This window comes from Pecten maximus, chromosome 6 (assembly GCF_902652985.1).
Source record: "Pecten maximus chromosome 6, xPecMax1.1, whole genome shotgun sequence".
Classification (NCBI taxonomy): Eukaryota; Metazoa; Mollusca; class Bivalvia; order Pectinida; family Pectinidae; genus Pecten; species Pecten maximus.
Window position 1 is genome coordinate 3761762 of NC_047020.1, and position 22686 is coordinate 3784447.

Consider the following 22686-nt stretch of genomic DNA (forward strand, 5'->3'; position numbering starts at 1 on the left):
GTTCTACGACATTCGTGTTACTGTCTAGATATGATGGTTCTACGACATTCGTACTACTGTCTGGATATGATGGTCTACGACATTCGTACTACTGTCTAGATATGATGGTTCTACGACATTCGTACTACTGTCTAGATATGATGACTCTACGACATTCGTGTTACTGTCTAGATATGATGATTCTACGACATTCGTACTACTGGCTAGATATGATGGTTCTACGACATTCGTACTACTGTCTAGATATGATGATTCTACGACATTCGTACTACTGGCTGGATATGATGGTTCTACGACATTATTGCTACTATCTAGATACAATTGTTCTACGACATTCGTGTTACTGTCAATGATATGCGTTTGTTTATCATATTGTATCCCAGAAAGTCACCATGTCCTCTACTTTTTACAGATGTACTATGCAGTATCGCTTTGGCCTTGAAGTGTCGGTCTGTATCCAATACAGGCATCAGTAGAATTGAAATGTCATCTGAGGCCTGAGGCGACCATTTCCCGTGTTCCAACGGTTAAATATGTATCGTACGTACGTTAATGGAGATCAAAGTAAGATGTCTTGTCATTTTACATGTAAAACGAAAGACCCGGCGGCCTTTTACATCGTTACCGATGGTAGGCAGTACTGAATATATTACACATATGTATGGTTTAAAAACTAACTTTTGGTTTGTCAGGCAAAACATTTACATAACACAGGTGCAGCATAAAACCTACCACTCCTATTTCAGTAATGGTTTTAATTTTGTTACCCGTTGGGGCTCTCAGGCTGTATTTGCCCACCTTACATCTTGCTGTCATGTCGACTATAACAACATTAAAACCACTGTTCAATACTTATATTTACCCCATCGTCTTACCATTTTCGTCAAATTTGAATAAAAAAACCTTAACTAACAAATAATATATAAAAATCCACCTTTTCTTAATGTCACATGACCCACTTGGTGTTATAGGCGTATGGTGGCAACTGCTTCTTAGCATGGCGTCAATGGGGAAATGAGGAGCGAATGTAGATACTAATCAACGATCTACACAATATCGGGCTGACCAAAGGTAATACATTTATAGGTCCAAGTCGGTCTAGACTATAACACAATACTAAATAGGACAGAATCTCCCTTACTTATGAGATGCTTTCCTATGGAACATTCTAAGATAAGGAATTCCCTTAAGGACGTTAAGATGACACTTGGTCTGACAAGATTAACCCAATAACAGTAACACTGACATCTGCTAACTTAGGTTTGTTATCCATTTCCTTTGTAGCTATGGTCATCATAATAACAAACAAAGGTCTCAAGGTCGACAACATGGCAGTGATTCATAATGTAAAGGGACTTCATCTCTCAGACATTCATGTTGGAATAGATCAGAATACTTTGTAAAGATTCATCCCTTTCGAGTTAGGTTGAAATCCAAATGAGCAAGCATAACAGCATTTTATATCCAACGGGACCGAGATAGATCAATTCTAATTACTAAGTATATTTCTGAATATAGGTAAGTATGTGAAACGTATTACATATCTTTAAATACAGTATAGCGATACATTCGAACGAACTTCATCAATTAATACTGCTATGTGACTGGTTTACCTTCGTACCAGCATGAACGTTACATTTAAACCTAAATCACATCTTTCCGGGAGATTTGTTTATACGTCCTTATCGGAGGAAATGACCCGTCTAAACCCATTTGTTTTACCTGCCTATGGCGATAGGTCACTGTCCTGTGGGTTAATTATCACTGATCACTAAGAGAAGGTCCAGCTATCTTTTGTATCACAAATATATCACTAAAAAGGCGTTTTTATATTCTGAAATTATCCTGTGCATTGAAGAAATAACATTATCACTATTATTGGCAAGTAAATTATACTTTGACGTTCCAAGATATTGTCTTATTGGGCTGTAATTTATACATTATCAACTCAGAACTATTTTCTTTACTAAAAACAGTCGTTTACGTTAAACAAAAAAAATGTTATATACAACTATGTATGACTTTAATCATCAATTTCATTCCCCCGTATGTACATAGATGGCGACCTACGTGACACCCTATAGATTTGTTTTTATCTCGTCGTCGGGATATTGATAAGTTCAAAGCTGAGTTGCTGTCCCCGTTGTAACATTTAATGGGGACATCTTGTTGTCACTTTTGTTTTCCTCTTTTTCGTCTGTGTACGACTAGACATCGCAGTCGTACCGCCTTCAATTAGAGACACGAGATTTCGAACACACCATAGACTGTCCTAAACATGTCTAAATAACGTGATAAAGGTCTGATAAACAACTGGGCTAGTTCAATGTTGAAAACATTTGATTTTTTTCATCAACACCCTTTATTCCATACGGTCACGCCTAACTCTACCTTGATGAGGCCAAAGGATATTTTAAGCTTTATTTTACCACGTGATGGACTGAACTCACGAAATGTTGGTAACGAGACATCTCAATTAAAACTACATCAACTAACAAATTGTCAACGGAGAATATAACGTTTGAGTAACTCCAATATTGATTAATAGAATTATCTCGTATCATATGTCTGAGGCATGCTAGTATTATATCAGTTGGAGGTCTAGTATTATATAAGTTGGAGGTCTAGTATTATATAAGTTGGATGTCTAATATTATATAAGTTGGAGGTCTAGTATTATATAAGTTGGATGTCTAATATTATAACAGTTGGATGTCTAGTATTATATAAGTTGGAGGTCTAGTATTATATAAGTTGGATGTCTAGTATTATATAAGTTGGATGTCTAGTATTATATAAGTTGGATGTCTAGTATTATATAAGTTGAATGTCTAGTATCATATAAGTTGGATGTCTAGTATTATATAAGTTGGATGTCTAGTATTATATAAGTTGAATGTCTAGTATCATATAAGTTGGAGGTCTAGTATTATATAAGTTGGAGGTCTAGTATTATATAAGTTGGAGGTCTAGTATTATATTAGTTGGAGGTCTAGTATTATATAAGTTGGAGGTCTAGTATTATATAAGTTGGAGGTCTAGTATTATATAAGTTGGAGGTCTAGTATTATATTAGTTGGAGGTCTAGTATTATATTAGTTGGAGGTCTAGTATTATATAAGTTGGATGTCTAGTATTATACTAGTTGGAAGTCTAGTATTATATAAGTTGGAGGTCTAGTATTATATAAGTTTGAGGTCTAGTATTATATTAGTTGGACGTCTAGTATTATATAAGTTTGAGGTTTAGTATTATATAAGTTTGAGGTCTAGTATTATATTAAATGGAGGCATAATATATTATACAGCTATGCCAAACATGTACACACTAAACAGCATTATTATATCAAGGCCAATATCTTTATTTACAATTCCAGATGAAAACGATTTCATTGATAACTTTTGAGTGCTATCAGCATTTCCCTGATATAAGTACATAATTTGATGTCGTGCTCGTCATAAAATCTCGGCAACTCGCAGTCATAAACAACGACCAATTGTCAGGCCATACAAAATATAGAATCTACGAGAAAGAAAAAAATACCAAAAGTAGACAAAGCTATAACCCCGCCTTAAACCTGGGCTAACTTAGCAGTAAATACACAATGCGGTCTGTGTTTCACCAAACCACATTTAACATGCGTAGACTCGCGTATTTGTTTAAATGTTGATGTATATCTGTCAGGTCAAGGTCAAAGTTCATTTCCATTGCGTACAGGTGTAAGTGGCAATATACCCTGTACATGATGATAGTCTAACTTCATCATACACACTGTCTACAAGAGTAACTAGATTTAGAGAAAACATCACTCATATCAAAATATCAATCATTTTAAAAATAAAATATCCTGCATCTGCTTAACATCACAAATCAATAGATCAATAAATTTCTTGTCACACAGATTTACAATATGGCCACCGATTTCAAAATGGCCGACATCGTCTTCATTTTTGCATTACGACTTCATAATATATCACTTTACATAGACAACGGAAGATTGGGTCGGGACACCATCAGACAAACAAAATAATACTACGAATATCAACATTATATTACCATGTATATCGAAAGTTCCAGCTCTCTGAGACTCATTTGGTCAGCAACACTTTAATATACAACAAAAAAGGAGAGGTATATCGAACAGCGGATAATTCGGAACACATGTTGAATTACAACACATTACTATACACACACGGGGGCTTGAGAATTTGTATAGTGTTGGTGTATTTTAGCCCTGGTGATAGACAATACATTCTTCACACAACAGATAATAGGTCCAGGTACCTCTCGACAAATTCTCAGGCCCCTGTGGTACAGCGATAGGTAGAGAGTATCTTACCGACACTGGTCCGGTCACGTTCTGGTCGAGCTATACCAAAGAAAATGTTTCGTATGAATTAATTAACACCAATGGGAACGACTTAACTAACAAGTGTGAAAACGCAATCAGCAGCAATGTCACAGTTCTGGTAGGGATCGATGACAGAGTTGACACTAGAGTCCAGTATATCGATTATAACGGTATACGGACATTTATTGTTGTATATCTCCACGGGGTGGTAATTACACAGGTAAGGTACAGGTATACGGCATTGTATCCTGTCGGATGGTAATTACACAGGTAAGGTACAGGTATACGGCATTGGATCCGGTCGGGTGGTAATTACACAGGTAAGGTACAGGTATACGGCATTGGATCCGGTCGGGTGGTAATTACACAGGTAAGGTACAGGTATACGGCATTGGATCCGGTCGGGTGGTAATTACACAGGTAAGGTACATGTATACGGCATTGGATCCGGTCGGGTGGTAATTACACAGGTAAGGTACAGGTATACGGCATTGTATCCTGTCGGTGGTAATAACACAGGTTAGGTACAGGTATACGGCATTGTATCCGGTCGGGTGGTAATTACACAGGTAAGGTACAGGTATACGGCATTGTATCCGGTCGGGTGGTAATTACACAGGTAAGGTACAGGTATACGGCATTGGATCCGGTCGGGTGGTAATTACACAGGTAAGGTACATGTATACGGCATTGGATCCGGTCGGGTGGTAATTACACAGGTAAGGTACATGTATACGGCATTGGATCCGGTCGGGTGGTAATTACACAGGTAAGGTACAGGTATACGGCATTGGATCCGGTCGGGTGGTAATTACACAGGTAAGGTACATGTATACGGCATTGGATCCGGTCGGGTGGTAATTACACAGGTAAGGTACATGTATACGGCATTGGATCCGGTCGGGTGGTAATTACACAGGTAAGGTACAGGTATACGGCATTGGATCCGGTCGGGTGGTAATTACACAGGTAAGGTACAGGTATACGGCATTGGATCTGGTCGGGTGGTAATTACACAGGTAAGGTACAGGTATACGGCATGGGATCCGGTCGGGTGGTACAGGTAAGGTACAGGTATACGGCATTAGATCCGGTCGGGTGGTAATTACACAGGTAAGGTACAGGTATACGGCATTGTATCCGGTCGGGTGGTAATTACACAGGTAAGGTACAGGTATACGGCATTGGATCCGGCCGGGTGGTAATTACACAGGTCCAAGTTCAAGTTCAAGTTCTTTATTTCCTTGAGCCTTACGGCTCATCGGTTCAACAAATATATACATGTACAGAAATGATACAATACAAAAACCACACACTCGCATACACACACTCACACACAACCGGACTAACACATACATTGTACAACAGGTAGAGTGTAGAAGGACTTTTTTTTTTATACTAATAAAAAATCTGTTCTTTGTTTATTACTGTATTTAATATATTTTGCTAAATTTGAAAGATCTTTTTTGTTTACTGTTTCTAGAAGTTGAATAAATTTGTACATACTAGGTTTATTATAATAATATTTCTTAATAAAACGTTTTCTTAGGTCTAAATGAAATACACATTTAATAATAAAATGAAATTCATCTTCAATGTCTCCACTGTTACAATAGGAACAAATTCTTTGATTTCTTTCTAAGTTATTAAATCTACCAATTTCAATATTTAATTTATGTGATGACAATCTAATTCTAGTTATTTCTTTTAAATTAGAAGTACCTATTGGTTTTGATAAATATGGCTGTAAGTAGAACTTTTCACTAATAAACTTGTACAGTGAACACTTGGAAGATGAATTGATTTTTTCTTTACATTCTTGTATAAATATATCACATAGTCTGCATTTAACAATATTCATAATATAATCAGCTGTATAAATATCCCCATTTTGCCATATATACCCAACACCCATTCTATACAGTTCTTCTTTTACTTCATTCAACCATTCATTCCCGTTTTCTAACATATCTTGATAACAAGCATTTAACACACAGTTATTGGTTTGTTTTAATTTCAACCAATATTTAAAAATTCTAAATTTCCTCACTATTACAAAAGGTAATCTCCCTAATTCTTGGTAAATCATACAATTAGAAGTACTTTTCTTAACCCCCAATAATCTTTTTAAAAACTGTAAGTGGATTTTCTCTATATCCGGTGCTTTATGAAAACCCCAAATTTCAGCCCCATAGTTAAATATACTACCGACGTATGTATCAAAAACATGTAGTTGGGTTTCAACGTTAAAAATTTTTTTCTTTGATACTCCCGAAATTGAAAATAATGCTTTTCTTCCTTGTTCAGCAATTTTTTGTTGAGTTTTCTTAAATTTACCATTAAAATTCATTTGTATCCCCAGATAATTAAATTCATCTACGGTTTCTAATACACATCCGTCATATAACCACTTTTCTTCTTTTCTTAATTTACCACCGTTTCGGAAAACCATTACTTTAGTTTTGGTAGTGTTTACAGTAAGGTTCCATTTCTTTGTGTAAAGTAATAAAGTATCTAACATTTTTTGCAGTCCCTCGGGAGTTTCTGCCATTAAAACCATATCATCAGCATACATAATTAAAAACAAGTTAATAGTATATAACTCAATAGATGGACATCCTTCTGTTAGGAAATTCATTTCACAGTCGTTGACATACATGGAGAACAATAATGGTGACATTATTTCACCTTGGAATAACCCATTTTGACATTTAAAAAAATCGGACATATTATTATTATATTTGACACAACATTTCACATTTTTATAAAGTGCTCTTATAATATTCAACATTTTCCCTTCAACACCTTCTTTAATAAGTTTGTACCACAAATTTTGTCTGTTTATAAAATCAAAAGCTTTCTTGTAATCAATAAAACAGCAATATAGTCTTTTCCTATTTTTTAAAATTTTACTTATTAAGGTTTGTAAAACAAAAATGGCGTCTACAGTAGATAAGTTTTTCTTAAAGCCAAACTGAGCGTCACTTAATTTAGAATAATCACTATCAAATTTCATTAGGCGCTCATTTAAAATTGATGTAAAAATTTTACCTAAACAACTAACTAGTGTGATGCCCCTGTAATTATTGGTATCATTTTTATCACCTTTCTTGAAGATAGGTATAATATTGCCTAATGACCATGATGAAAGATAAAAACCAGATTTAAAGATATTATTGAACAATTGGACTAAGCAAGGCAAAAGTACCTCTTTTCCTTTAATAAAATACTCACTCAATACTAAGGTACAGGTATACGGCATTGGATCTGGTCGGGTGGTAATTACACAGGTAAGGTACAGGTATACGGCATTGGATCCGGTCAGGTGGTAATTACACAGGTAAGGTACAGGTACACGGCATTGGATCCGGTCAGGTGGTAATTACACAGGTAAGGTACAGGTATACGGAAATTTGTACCCTGTGATATACATCATAATATCAAGTGGTGCTAGTTTTACCTTCTGTAAACCCACAGGTATTTGACTTAGCACGTGATCAGATCATGGGGATTTGAAATCACCAGGCCAAACCTTTTCGATTCTCAGATTTTGGGTTAGAATCTCGTTATTATTACAGACCTTATGTTATAGACGGTGATATGATTGTTTCCTGGTTGCCATGCCAATATAGAGAATGTATCCACTTCCGTAAGTATCTGTTAGTAACCTAACTGTTTTGTTGTCGTAACGACTGATCCAGTATAGACGGTAGCCCTGCATGCTACACCCGTCCATCAATATTTCAGGTAGCCATTGATCTCGTGGTGCATTTAGGGCCTATCCTGCTCACATCGCCGGCATCTCGTATACATATACCTGTATATTTGGCACCTGACTAAGAATCCCATTCCCCTGCCTTCTGAATCAGGCATGACACCGCCATCGGTAGTAAAACAGTTTAAACTATTTATGTAATGAATAAATTATCACTGTCTGTCAGATTGTTGATGAATATTGACAGATATCGTGCATTTGTCTCGTGATTACGTGGAACACACTACATAATTGACCTATATATCAGTTTGAAAGAAAATGCAAAAATAGAATAAAAAGTCACTATTATGCATAGACAGAACATTTTATCATGATGTGTGTATATCTATGTAATCCATCTAACCTGTCCAAAAGAACGCGGATACTACTTATAACGTATAAAGTATTACTCGAATATACTGTCGAAAATTCCTTGACGCCACATCTGTAAAGGTCAACTCTAAATAAAACCTGTCTATAAAACTAAACTCTTCAACCTGGCTATAAAGGTCAATTTATGAATCTGTCTATAAAGGTCAACTCTAAATAAAACCTGTCTATAAAGGTCAACTCATAAACCTGTCTATAGAGGCCAGCTCTAAATAAAACCTGTCTATAAAACTAAACTCTTCAACCTGGCTATAAAGGTCAACTTATGAATCTGTCTATAAAGGCCAGCTCTAAATAAAACCTGTCTATAAAGGTCAACTCATAAACCTGTCTATAAAGGTCAACTCATAAACCTGCCTATAAAGGTCAACTCTTTAAACAAAACCTGCCTATTCATACCAGATCTGTCATTTAAACATGTGTAGAGAGGCCACCTCCGAAACGAAACCTTGTCTATAGTGATCTCATCTTAACAAAAAAAAACTGGCCATAATAGCAACTTTTGTAACCTAACCTGAACCTGTATATAGAGACCACATCTCTCACAACAGCCTGTATATATAGATCACATCTCTCACAACAGCCTGTATATAGAGATCACATATCTCACCTGTATATATAGATCACATCTCTCACAACAACCTGTATATATAGATCACATCTCTCACAACAGCCTGTATATATAGATCACATCTCTCACAACAGCCTGTATATATAGATCACATCTCTCACAACAGCCTGTATATATAGATCACATCTCTCACAACAGCCTGTATATAGAGATCACATATCTCACCTGTATATATAGATCACATCTCTCACAACAACCTGTCTATAAACTATAATGTTTATACAACTGTATAAAACTCTCTGTATATGAAGGTTGTTCTGTTCCCATTAAAGACCTTATAGACCGGTTTTATGGTATCATCTATTTTCCTCAAGGGTTTCTCGAAAATCACCAAGAAAACAGATCAAACATACGGAACAAGAGAATTATACTGGCGTGTGAACATTTTATATTTCAAGGAAGCTTGGCATTCAAAAGTGAAAACTGTATACAATGTAGTCTCGAACTAAATCCATTGATTACTTTTTCTAAATAAAGGAAATTGATGAATTTTGTGACTCGTATCAACTACAATAGCTTGCGTCACAGATCCTCTCGTGCTGTATAAACAATGGATGTAAATAACGGGCGGAAAATTACTATCAATATTGACATAAACCTTTCCTACACAGTGTCTAGATATATATAGTCTAAAGTACAGAAACGTCCAGCAACAATCACATAATGGAAACCCGTATATCTAACATTCGCTAGTATTGTTTCCATATCATATTAGCATCAGCAACATTATCAGTTCAACATTCACATATAAACCTGGTTAGATATATCCCTCGTTATACTGCTCACGCTCCTATAACCTGGTAGACATAGAGCTCGTGTAGATATAACCTGGTTAGATCAGTTAAACATCCACATATAAATCTGGTTAGATATATCCCTAGTTATACAGCTAACACTCCTATAACCTGGTAGACATAGAGCTCCTGTAGATATAACCTGGTTAGATCAGTTAAACATCCACATATAAACCTGGTTAGATAAATCCCTCGTTATACAGCTAACACTCCTATAACCTGGTAGACATAAAGATAAACGATAGTTTTATCCGCTCGAGTTAAACAATGACGTCACCATTTCCAGCACATCTTCACTGACTGAACAGAGCGAAAGTGCCGAGGATGCATTTCGAGATAACAAATGATAGGTAACATCAAGACTGACCGGTTCATATTTGGACAGATGATATATTATGGCCGGCAAAGTGACCGTATCATGTCGCCGCCAGGTGTCCAAAATGAGTAATAAAAAACTACTGATTTAAACGGTAGGGGAGAGGGATGTGAACACTGATTAACCTCGGGGGAGGGGGTGTGACCCCTGATTAATCTCGGGGAGGGGGATGTGAACACTGATAAACTTTTGGGGAGGGGGATGTGACCCCTGATTGATCACGAGGTGGGGGAGGGGGATGTGACCCCTGATTGATCACGAGGAGGGGGAGGGGATGTGACCCCTGACTGACCACAGGGTTGGGGAGGGGGATGACCACTTGACTGACATGTATGTATTTATATCATAACAACATAGAGCGCGATAAATGTAGGGTATGCCATGTTCTGTGTGTTGTATCATACTTGTAATAAAGCATATACCTGTCACTCGTAGGAACATGTCATACTTGTAATAAAGCATATACCTGTCACTCGTAGGAACATGTCATACTTGTAATAAAGCATATACCTGTCACTCGTAGGAACATATCATACTTGTAATAAAGCATATACCTGTCACTCGTAGGAACATATCATACTTGTAATAAAGCATATACCTGTCACTCGTAGGAGCATGTCATACTTTAATGAATACCAGGTGTGAAATATCACCTGGAAGTGTAAAACACTAACCTCATTAGTTAATTGAGTTATTGTATGAACGTATAAGGTATTCCAGCACGGTCGATGTTGAGGTGAATTTAGAGTCTACAAGTCCTAGTTGTATGTATGGCAGTGACCTGTGTGTAGACACACATATCATATCACAATTTTTACTTCCTCCTATATCATACAATAAGTGGACTCGCATGTATTCACACGGCGACACAAGTAAAACGACTATAATATATCGATTACATGGATAAAGCGATTAAACGGACCAAGACTCGGGTATATATTTTTCATCGGAAATAAATATTTAATGAACTGACTTGTGTGCTGCCATCTCTCACCTGTTGTAAGCTCTGTGTTTACCTTCTGTCTATTTTACCTGATTCTGTATTTACCTGGTTATCCCCTTCATGGTTCAGGAAAGGTGGCGATTCCAGCCTTAACTCTGTTTTTTAAGCCGCGTACACTGCCCCTCCGACTCACTATAGGCCTCTCCTGGACGGACCGGGGACTAGACACGTCCCTCCGGCCCGCGAATGTACCCTCCTCTTTAGACGTATTTTGATTTTCGTCTACACTAAACTCGTGTTCCCTAACGGACAATGTCCGAGATTGGTCCGGTAAGTCCCGATCACTCAGACTGTGGACCACACATTCTGTTGGTCCTAGTTTAGTCAGCTTTTTGTCTAAGTTTTTCCAGTCCAGTTCCACTGTACTCGGTCTCGGATTCATCCTGATATAATGGACTCTCTGGTATCCATTTCTCTGAGCCATGTGTTCTATTTTGGCATTAGCATCACTAGTTCCCCACTCCCCCGGGCCCACCGACTCCACATTGTCAGTGACCCCCGGGCCTACATCACTAGAGGGATCGTCTATACACTCCTCCAGCTTCACTTCCCCATTAGTAAGGGGACAGCTAGAGTCCGCCCCGTCCGGCATAGCCATCCACACAGGTATGTCACAGGTATTCCAGTCTCCTCAGCGGTCTGGGTGTGGTCAGTCTGTATAACGGAACACCCTGGGTATCACCCACACATACGCTCTCTCCAGCAGACGGCCTCAGGTATAAACATCAGCTGGATAACTAACACAGGTAAATCTTTTACCTGTGATCACGTGACGGGCGTACGTCACTCACCGTTACAAAGTATATAGGTATATATACAACACAGGACCTTACTGGGCGAGACACGTGGTGAGATACCTGGAGATGAGGAACCTGGGGATCGATACTCTATATAACGATACCATTGTATCACATATACACGGTACAGCTGCTGGCTCTCCCCACAACACACAACACTGACGATAACATTTCAATGTGAAATGGCGGGCGAGCCTTAACCTCAATCAGAGGTCGACATTTACTGAATTAGCTTCTAGTAATAAATTTGTGAAATTATTTATTATTAACAGACGGAGAAGTTTTTGATACATGTATAATTATATCTTACAATGTATATAAAATGATGAATTCGTGAAAATATTTACTAACTGAAAGACGGAGAACTTCTTTATTATTTTGTTAGTTTTGTAAGAATAAAACCATTTCTATGTCACCCACCACTCCATCAGTGGGAACATATAACTACAATGTGCGCGTATCTCATATTTGTCGCAAATCGTCTCTAAATCGTTACTTTCTAAATGTCTAAAACGTTTCACCTCAGTTTTCTTTGAATTAACTCAAAGACGGGGTATATTTGTAACACTGTATTTCATTTATATATTTAATTAATTGTTTCTAATAATGCTTTGTACACGTATTTTGACCATTGACTAGATCATACATAAAGCGCTGGTCAGTGTTTATTGTAACTTATAATTACTGACAACGCTGACCATTGTATCGTGTACGTTACTAACAACGCTGACCAGTGTATCGTGTACCTTACTAACAACGCTGGTCAGTGTATCATGTACCTTAGCAACAACGCTGACCAGTGTATCGTGTACCTTACTAACAACGCTGACCAGTGTATCGTGTACCTTACTAACAACGCTGGTCAGTGTATCATGTACCTTAGCAACAACGCTGGTCAGTGTATCGTGTACCTTACTAACAACGCTGGTCAGTGTATCGTGTACCTTACTAACAACGCTGGTCAGTGTATCGTGTACCTTACTAACAACGCTGGTCAGTGTATCGTGTACCTTATTAACAACGCTGGTCAGTGTATCATGTACCTTAGCAACAACGCTGACCAGTGTATCGTGTACCTTACTAACAACGCCGGTCAGTGTATCGTGTACCTTACTGACAACGCTGACCAGTGTATCGTGTACCTTACTAACAACGCTGGTCAGTGTATCGTGTACCTTATTAACAACGCTGGTCAGTGTATCATGTACCTTAGCAACAACGCTGACCAGTGTATCGTGTACCTTACTAACAACGCCGGTCAGTGTATCGTGTACCTTACTAACAACGCTGGTCAGTGTATCGTGTACCTTATTAACAACGCTGGTCAGTGTATCGTGTACCTTACTAACAACGATGGTCAGTGTATCGTGTACCTTACTAACAACGCCGGTCAGTGTATCGTGTACCTTAGCAACAACGCCGGTCAGTGTATCGTGTACCTTACTAACAACGCTGACCAGTGTATCGTGTACTAACAACGCCGGTCAGTGTATCGTGTACCTTACTAACAACGCCGGTCAGTATATCGTGTACCTTACTAACAACGCTGGTCAGTGTATCGTGTACCTTACTAACAACGCTGGTCAGTGTATCGTGTACCTTACTAACAACGCTGGTCAGTGTATCGTGTACCTTACTAACAACGCTGACCAGTGTATCGTGTACCTTACTAACAACGCTGACCAGTGTATCGTGTACCTTACTAACAACGCTGACCAGTGTATCGTGTACTAACAACGCCGGTCAGTGTATCGTGTACCTTACTAACAACGCCGGTCAGTGTATCGTGTACCTTACTAACAACGCTGGTCAGTGTATCGTGTACCTTACTAACAACGCCGGTCAGTGTATCGTGTACCTTACTAACAACGCTGGTCAGTGTATCGTGTACCTTAGCAACAACGCTGACCAGTGTATCGTGTACCTTACTAACAACGATGGTCAGTGTATCGTGTACCTTACTAACAACGCTGGTCAGTGTATCGTGTACCTTAGCAACAACGCTGACCAGTGTATCGTGTACCTTACTAACAACGCTGGTCAGTGTATCGTGTACCTTACTAACAACGCCGGTCAGTGTATCGTGTACCTTAGCAACAACGCTGGTCAGTGTATCGTGTACCTTACTAACAACGCCGGTCAGTGTATCGTGTACCTTAGCAACAACGCTGACCAGTGTATCGTGTACCTTACTAACAACGCCGGTCAGTGTATCGTGTACCTTACTGACAACGCTGGTCAGTGTATCGTGTACCTTACTGACAACGCCGGTCAGTGTATCGTGTACCTTACTAACAACGCTGACAAGTGTATCGTGTACCTTACTGACAACGCTGACAAGTGTATCGTGTACCTTACTGACAACGCTGGTCAGTGTATCGTGTACCTTACTAACAACGCTGACCAGTGTATCGTGTACCTTACTGACAACGCCGGTCAGTGTATCGTGTACCTTACTGACAACGCTGACCAGTGTATCGTGTACCTTACTGACAACGCTGGTCAGTGTATCGTGTACCTTACTAACAACGCTGGTCAGTGTATCGTGTACCTTAGCAACAACGCTGGTCAGTGTATCGTGTACCTTACTAACAACGCTAGTCAGTGTATCGTGTACCTTACTAACAACGATGGTCAGTGTATCGTGTACCTTACTGACAACGCTGGTCAGTGTATCGTGTACCTTACTGACAACGCTGGTCAGTGTATCGTGTACCTTACTAACAACGCTGACCAGTGTATCGTGTACCTTACTGACAACGCTGACCAGTGTATCGTGTACCTTACTGACAACGCTGACCAGTGTATCGTGTACCTTACTAACAACGCTGGTCAGTGTATCATGTACCTTAGCAACAACGCTGACCAGTGTATCGTGTACCTTACTAACAACGCTGACCAGTGTATCGTGTACCTTAGTGACAACGCTGACCAGTGTATCGTGTACCTTACTAACAACGCTGGTCAGTGTATCGTGTACCTTAGTGACAACGCTGACCAGTGTATCGTGTACCTTACCGACAACGCTGGTCAGTGTATCGTGTACGTTACCGACAACGCTGGTCAGTGTATCGTGTACCTTACTGACAACGCTGGTCAGTGTATCGTGTACGTTACTAACAACGCTGACAAGTGTATCATGTACCTTAGCAACAACGCTGACCAGTGTATCGTGTACCTTACTAACAACGCTGGTCAGTATATCGTGTACCTTACTAACAACGCCGGTCAGTGTATCGTGTACCTTAGCAACAACGCTGGTCAGTGTATCATGTACCTTACTGACAACGCTGACCAGTGTATCGTGTACCTTACTGACAACGCTGGTCAGTGTATCGTATACCTTACTGACAACGCTGGCCAGTGTCTCGTGTACCTTAGTGACAACGCTGGTCAGTGTATCGTGTACCTTACTGACAACGCCGGTCAGTGTATCGTGTACCTTACTAACAACGCCGGTCAGTGTATCGTGTACCTTACTAACAACGCTGGTCAGTGTATCGTGTACCTTACTAACAACGCTGGTCAGTGTATCGTGTACGTTACTAACAACGCTGGTCAGTGTATCGTGTACCTTACTGACAACGCTGGTCAGTGTATCGTGTACGTTACTAACAACGCTGGTCAGTGTATCGTGTACCTTACTGACAACGCTGACAAGTGTATCGTGTACCTTACTGACAACGCTGGTCAGTGTATCGTGTACCTTACTGACAACGCTGGTCAGTGTATCGTGTACCTTACTGACAACGCTGGTCAGTGTATCGTGTACCTTACTTACAACGCTGACCAGTGTATCGTGTACGTTACTAACAACGCTGGTCAGTGTATCGTGTACCTTATTAACAACGCTGGTCAGTGTATCGTGTACCTTACTGACAACGCTGACCAGTGTATCGTGTACGTTACTAACAACGCTAGTCAGTGTATCGTGTACATTACTAACAACGCTGGTCAGTGTATCGTGTACCTTACTAACAACGCTGGTCAGTGTATCGTGTACCTTACTAACAACGCTGGTCAGTGTATCGTGTACCTTAGCAACAACGCTGACCAGTGTATCGTGTACCTTACTGACAACGCTGGTCAGTGTATCGTGTACCTTACTGACAACGCTGGTCAGTGTATCGTGTACCTTACTGACAACGCTGACCAGTGTATCGTGTACCTAACTGACAACGCTGGTCAGTGTATCGTGTACCTTACTAACAACGCCGGTCAGTGTATCGTGTACCTTACTGACAACGCTGACCAGTGTATCGTGTACCTAACTAACAACGCTGGTCAGTGTATCGTGTACCTTACTGACAACGCTGGTCAGTGTATCGTGTACCTTACTGACAACGCTGACCAGTGTATCGTGTACCTAACTGACAACGCTGGTCAGTGTATCGTGTACCTTACTGACAACGCTGGTCAGTGTACCGTGTACCTTACTGACAACGCTGGTCAGTGTATCGTGTACCTTACTGACAACGCTGGTCAGTGTATCGTGTACCTTACTGACAACGCTGACCAGTGTACCGTGTACCTTACTAAAAACGCTGGTCAGTGTATCGTGTACCTTACTGACAACGCTGGTCAGTGTATCGTGTACCTTAGCAACAACGCTGGTCAGTGTATCGTGTACCTAACTAACAACGCTGGTCAGTGTCTCGTGTACCTTACTGACAACGCTGGTCAGTGTACCGTGTACCTTACTGACAACGCTGGTCAGTGTACCGTGTACCTTACTAACAACGCTGGTCAGTGTATCGTGTACCTTACTGACAACGCTGGTCAGTGTATCGTGTACCTTATTAACGCTGACCAGTGTATCGTGTACCTTACTGACAACGCTGGTCAGTATATCGTGTACCTTACTGACAACGCTGGTCAGTGTATCGTGTACCTTACTGACAACGCTGGTCAGTGTATCGTGTACCTTACTGACAACGCTGGTCAGTGTATCGTGTACCTTAGCAACAACGCTGGTCAGTGTATCGTGTACCTTAGCAACAACGCTGGTCAGTGTATCGTGTACATTACTAAAAACGCTGGTCAGTGTATCGTGTACCTTACTAAAAACGCTGGTCAGTGTATCGTGTACCTTACTGACAACGCTGGTCAGTGTATCGTGTACCTTACTAAAAACGCTGGTCAGTGTATCGTGTACCTTACTAACAACGCCGGTCAGTGTATCGTGTACCTTACTGACAACGCTGGTCAGTGTATCGTGTACCTTACTGACAACGCTGGTCAGTGTATCGTGTACCTTATTAACAACGCTGACCAGTGTATCGTGTACCTTACTGACAACGCTGGTCAGTGTATCGTGTACCTTAGTGACAACGCTGGACAGTGTATCGTGTACCTAACTAACAACGCTGGTCAGTGTCTCGTGTACCTTACTGACAACGCTGACCAGTGTATCGTGTACCTTACTGACAACGCCGGTCAGTGTATCGTGTACCTTACTGAAAACGCTGGTCAGTGTATCGTGTACCTTACTAACAACGCCGGTCAGTGTATCGTGTACCTTACTGACAACTGATGTCTGACCTACAGGCCTAGTTTGTCAACTGGATACAAATTGTAGTTACCCCCACCGGACACACATAGACATTAGTACCACTATACACTTCAACGTTGGTAGATATACCAGCTACCCATATCTCCCGGTAACTCGGACAAACACAGAAAACAAGAGATAAACCGCGGTCTAGTAGCCGTTACAGACTCCGGTCAGAAGGGCACTCAACATTTCATGTAAAAATCCTTAAACAATATGTGGCACGTATATCTTCAACATAGCCCAGCCCAGTATTGCCCAACCCAGTATAGCACAGCCCAGCCCAGTATATTTATATTTGCTCCACATTTCCCCATTGACACAATGCTAAGAGGCAGTTTAGTTTTTTTCAAAGTTGACGAAAATGGTAAGACAATGTAAATATAAGTATGTAGCATGGAAACCCTAAAGGGTTCCCATGCCATTTGCCCACCATAAATCTTGCTGTCATATCGACTATAACAACATTAAAACCACTGTCCATTGCTTAAATAGCACAGTCCAGCATAGCCGAGCCCAATATAGCTCAGTATAGCCCAGTATTGCCACGCCCAGTATTACCCAGTAGATTGAAGGAAAAAGAAGAGAAGACCTACCGTCACCGAGCATGACTATGCGAAAATGTTAAAGACACTAATCGGAGTTACCGAGACGTTTCGACCAAGGAATATAACGAAATGTAAGTGTTTTAATTTGATCAATTGACAGAATAGTTACATTTGTGACCGTTTTGCATATAGTCCAATGGGATGACAGTTGTCACGATAAAAAAACTGAGCTAAATGAGTTGGGAAAATATTGTAATCAAAACAATCCAACATGTCAAACAAAAATGATACAACAACAGAATCCATTAACAATTCAAATATTTACAAGACGGAACACAAATGCAATCGTAAGAAAAACCTTTTGTCACGATATTGTTAATTACTGTGCATGCTTGTCAGTGTCCGTGATACTGACCCCTTGGTGTGATTGTCAATGTCCACTATACTGATTCCTTGGTGGGATTGTCAATGTCCACTATACTGATTCCTTGGTGGGAATGTCAATGTCCACTATACTGATTCCTTGGTGTGATTGTCAATGTCCACTATACTGATTCCTTGGTGTGATTGTCAATGTCCAATATACTGATTCCTTGGTGTGATTGTCAGTGTCCAATATACTGATTCCTTGGTGGGATTGTCAGTGGATTGTCAGTGGATTGTCAGTGTCCACGGTACTGATCCCATGGTGGGATTGTCAGTGTCCACGGTACTGATCCCATGGTGGGATTGTCAATGTCCGCTATGTTAATCCCCGGGTAAGATTGTCAATGTCCGTTATGTTAATCCCCGGGTAAGATTGTCAATGTCCGCTATGTTAATCCCCGGGTAAGATTGTCAATGTCCGCTATGTTAATCCCCAGGTAAGATTGTCAATGTCCGCTATGTTAATCCCCGGGTAAGATTGTCAATGTCCGCTATGTTAATTCCCGGGTAAGGTTGTCAATGTCCGCTATGTTAATCCCCGGGTAAGATTGTTAATGTCCGCTATGTTAATCCCCGGGTAAGATTGTCAATGTCCGCTATGTTAATCCCCGGGTAAGATTGTCAATGTCCGCTATGTTAATCCCCGGGTAGGATTGTCAATGTCCGCTATGTTAATCCCCGAGTAAGATTGTCAATGTCCGCTATGTTAATCCCCGGGTAAGATTGTCAATGTCCGCTATGTTAATCCCCGGGTAAGATTGCCAATGTCCGCCATGTTAATCCCCGGGTATGATTGTCAATGTCCGCTATGTTAATCCCCGGGTAAGATTGTCAATGTCCGCTATGTTCATCCCTGGGTATGATTGTCAATGTCCGTTATGTCAATCCCCGGGTAAGATTGTCAATGTCCGCTATGTTAATCCCCGGGTATGATTGTCAATGTCCGTTATGTTAATCCCCGGGTAAGATTGTCAATGTCTGCTATGTTAATCCCCGGGTAAGATTGTCAATGTCCGCTATGTTAATTCCCGGGTAAGATTGTCAATGTCCGCTATGTTAATCCCCGGGTAAGATTGCCAATGTCCGCCATGTTAATCCCCGGGTATGATTGTCAATGTCCGCTATGTTAATCCCCAGGTAGGATTGTCAATGTCTGCTATGTTAATCCCCGGGTATGATTGTCAATGTCTATCATGTTAATCCCCGGGTAAGATTGTCAATGTCCGCTATGTTAATCCCCGGGTAAGATTATCAATGTCTGTTATGTTAATCCCCGGGTAAGATTATCAATGTCCGCTATGTTAATCCCCGAGTATGATTGTCAATGTCTGCTATGTTAATCCCCGGGCAAGATTATCAATGTATGTTATGTTAATCCCCGGGTAAGATTATCAATGTCCGCTATGTTAATCCCCGAGTATGATTGTCAATGTCTGCTATGTTAATCCCGGGGTAAGATTGTCAATGTCCGCTATGTTAATCCCCTGGTAAGATTGTCAATGTCCGCTATGTTAGTCCCCGGTAAGATTGTCAATGTCCGCTATGTTAATCCCCGGGTAAGATTGTCAATGTCTGTTATGTTAATCCCCGGGTAAGATTGTCAATGTCCGCTATGTTAATCCCCGGTAAGATTGTCAATGTCCGCTATGTTAATCCCGGGGTAAGATTGTCAATGTCTGTTATGTTAATCCCGGGTAAGATTGTCAATGTCCGCTATGTTAGTCCCCGGGTAAGATTGTCAATGTATATTATGTTAATCCCCGGGTATGATTGTCAATGTCCGCTATGTTAATCCCCGGGTAAGATTGTCAATGTCTGTTATGTTAATCCCCGGGTAGGATTGTCAATGTCCGCTATGTTAATCCCCGGGTAAGATTATCAATGTCCGCCATGTTAATCCCCGGGTAAGATTGTCAATGTCCGCCATGTTAATCCCCGGGTAAGATTATCAATGTCCGCTATGTTTATCCCCGGGTAAGATTGTCAATGTCCGCTATGTTAATCCCCGGTAAGATTGTCAATGTCCGCTATGTTAATCCCGGGGTAAGATTATCAATGTCTGTTATGTTAATCCCGGGGTAAGATTGTCAATGTCCATCATGTTAATCCCCGGGTAAGATTGTCAATGTCCGCTATGTTAATCCCCGGTAAGATTGTCAATGTCCGCTATGTTAATCCCGGGGTAAGATTGTCAATGTCCGTTATGTTAATCCCCGGGTAAGATTGTCAATGTCTGCTATGTTAATCCCCGGGTAAGATTGTCAATGTCCGCTATGTTAATTCCCGGGTAAGATTGTCAATGTCCGCTATGTTAATCCCCGGGTAAGATTGCCAATGTCCGCCATGTTAATCCCCGGGTATGATTGTCAATGTCCGCTATGTTAATCCCCAGGTAAGATTGTCAATGTCTGCTATGTTAATCCCCGGGTATGATTGTCAATGTCTATCATGTTAATCCCCGGGTAAGATTGTCAATGTCCGCTATGTTAATCCCCGGGTAAGATTATCAATGTCTGTTATGTTAATCCCCGGGTAAGATTATCAATGTCCGCTATGTTAATCCCCGAGTATGATTGTCAATGTCTGCTATGTTAATCCCCGGGCAAGATTATCAATGTCTGTTATGTTAATCCCCGGGTAAGATTATCAATGTCCGCTATGTTAATCCCCGGGTAAGATTATCAATGTCCGCTATGTTAATCCCTGGGCAAGATTATCAATGTCTGTTATGTTAATCCCCGGGTAAGATTATCAATGTCCGCTATGTTAATCCCCGAGTATGATTGTCAATGTCTGCTATGTTAATCCCGGGGTAAGATTGTCAATGTCCGCTATGTTAATCCCCTGGTAAGATTGTCAATGTCCGCTATGTTAGTCCCGGGGTAAGATTGTCAACGTCCGCTATGTTAATCCCCGGGTAAGATTGTCAATGTCCGCTATGTTAGTCCCCGGGTAAGATTGTCAATGTCCGCTATGTTAATCCCCGGGTAAGATTGTCAATGTCCGCTATGTTAGTCCCCGGTAAGATTGTCAATGTCCGCTATGTTAATCTCCGGGTAAGATTGTCAATGTCCGCTATGTTAATCCCCAGGTAAGATTATCAATGTCCGCTATGTTAATCCCCGGTAAGATTGTCAATGTCCGCTATGTTAATCCCTGGGCAAGATTATCAATGTCTGTTATGTTAATCCCCGGGTAAGATTATCAATGTCCGCTATGTTAATCCCCGAGTATGATTGTCAATGTCTGCTATGTTAATCCCGGGTAAGATTGTCAATGTCCGCTATGTTAATCCCCTGGTAAGATTGTCAATGTCCGCTATGTTAGTCCCGGGGTAAGATTGTCAATGTATGTTATGTTAATCCCGGGGTAAGATTGTCAATGTCCGCTATGTTAGTCCCCGGGTAAGATTGTCAATGTCCGCTATGTTAATCCCCGGGTAAGATTGTCAATGTCCGCTATGTTAGTCCCCGGGTATGATTATCAATGTCCGCTATGTTAATCCCGGGTAAGATTGTCAATGTCTGTTATGTTAATCCCGGGGTAAGATTGTCAATGTCCGCTATGTTAAGTCACCCCGGAGATTAATAATTGTCCTCCATGTTAATCCACGGGAAAGATTGTCAATGTCTCATATCCCCGGGTAAGATTATCAATGTCCGCTATGCTTAGTCCCCGGGTAGATTATCAATGTCCGCTATGTTAATCCCGGGTCAGATTGTCAATGTCTGCTATGTAATCCCGGGGTTAAGATTGTCAATGTCCGCTATGTTTAATCCCCAGGGTAAGCATATCAATGTCCGACTCTTGTTAATTCCCCGGGTAAGATTGTCAATGTTCCGCCATATGTTAATCCCCGGGTAAGATATACAATGTCCGCTATGTTTAATCCCGGGTAAGATTGTCAATGTTCCTGCTTATGTTAATCCACCGGGTCAGATTGTCAATGTCCGCTATGTTAATCCCGGGGTAAGATTGTCAATGTCCTGCTTATGTTAATCCCCGGGTAGATTATCAATGTCCGCTATGTTAATCCCCGGGTAAGATTGTCAATGTCCGCTATGT

At 40.5% G+C, this 22686-nt stretch overlaps 1 pseudogene; it reads right to left on the reverse strand.

Annotated features, from left to right (window-relative positions):
• Positions 1 to 12017, reverse strand: part of LOC117328751 — a 31738-nt pseudogene extending 19721 nt beyond the window's left edge.
• Between the last annotated feature and the right edge of the window lie 10669 nt (positions 12018 to 22686).